Genomic DNA, 1,413 nt, shown 5'->3' with positions numbered 1-1,413 from the left:
GTGGTGTGCACCGTTCCTGGAGATACTGCAATACCAGGTTGATGCGTGGAGTGGACGGAGCAAGCCCCTATTCCATCTCCCTGCTCCAAAAATCAATTTAATATATGGTCCCCAGATAAGGGACGTATCAGATATTAAACTGATAAGAACAGATTTTTTTTTTTTTTTTTTTTTTTATTCAAAAAAATATACTTTATTCATAAAAATTTATCATGAGCATTACAGAAACATTTCAAATTGTCTTGACTGTACATTTCCGGCAGGGTTACATGTTGCCTTGACTTTCTTTCATTCAATTTTGATATTGTCATACACATATCACTCTTTACATTACAATTCCTTCTTAAATATTTACATTGTCATGTTTGTTTTATACATTGGAGTGTTGGTTGCCCAGACCGAGGGGCTTTACACTGTTACGCGCCCCTCGGTGTACATTTGCTGGAAAGACTTTACACAGTGGTCTTTCCCCATTGCGCCTTGGCGGCAGCTGCCCCAAGCTTGAGTGCGTCCCTCAGCACGTAGTCCTGGACCCTGGAATGTGCCAGTCTGCAACACTCGGTCGAGGACAATTCTTTGCACTGGAAGATCAGCAAGTTTCGGGCAGACCAAAGAGCGTCTTTTACCGAGTTGATGACCTTCCAGCAGCAGTTGATATTTGTCTCGGTGTGTGTCCCTGGAAACAGTCCGTAGAGCACAGAGTCCTGTGTCACAGATCTGTTTGGGATAAACCTTGACAAATACCACTGCATCTCTCTCCAGACCTTCTTTGCAAAGGCACATTCCACAAGGAGGTGTGTGACCGTCTCATTTCCCCCACAGCCACTCCGAGGGCAGCGTGCATTGGTGCAGAGCCTTCGGGTGTGCATGAAGAATCTGACAGGGAGGGCCCTTCTCACCACCAGCCAAGCTAGGTCTTGGTGCTTGTTTGAAAGTTCTGGTGATGAGGCGTTCTGCCAGATGACTCTGGCAGTCTGCTCAGGGAACCATCCAACGTCCTCCACGGTCTCCTTTTCCCTGAGGGCCTCGAGGACATTACGTGCTGACCACTGCTTCATTGCCTTGTGGTCAAAGGTGTTTTCCTTCAAAAACTTTTCCACAAAGGACAGGTGGTACGGTACGGTCCAACTACTTGGAGCGTTCCGCGGCAATGAGGCCAGGCCCATCCTTCGCAACACCGGGGACAGGTAGAACCTCAGTATGTAGTGACACTTGGTGTTTGCATACTGGGGGTCCACGCACAGCTTGATGCAGCTGGACACAAAGGTGGCCAACAGGATGAGGGAGGCGTTGGGTACGTTCCGCCCTCCCTTCTCCACAGGTTTGTACATGGTGTCCCTTCGGACACGGTCCATCTTGGATCGCCAGATAAATTTGAAGATGGCCCGGGTGACTGCTGTGGCGTAGGGTCGG

The 1,413-nt window shown here is 48.7% G+C and overlaps 1 non-coding gene across 1 annotated transcript; it reads right to left on the bottom strand.

Moving 5' to 3' along the window:
• Positions 1-190, bottom strand: LOC140394608 (U2 spliceosomal RNA). Its single transcript, XR_011935925.1, has one exon. It is a non-coding gene; the product is annotated as a U2 spliceosomal RNA (small nuclear RNA).
• Positions 191-1,413: the final 1,223 nt, after the last annotated feature.

Source organism: Scyliorhinus torazame, chromosome 17, assembly GCF_047496885.1.
Source record: "Scyliorhinus torazame isolate Kashiwa2021f chromosome 17, sScyTor2.1, whole genome shotgun sequence".
In the NCBI taxonomy this organism is placed as follows: Eukaryota; Metazoa; Chordata; class Chondrichthyes; order Carcharhiniformes; family Scyliorhinidae; genus Scyliorhinus; species Scyliorhinus torazame.
The sequence above is the reverse complement of the archived record's forward strand: the minus strand, read 5'-3'. Positions and strand labels throughout refer to the sequence as shown.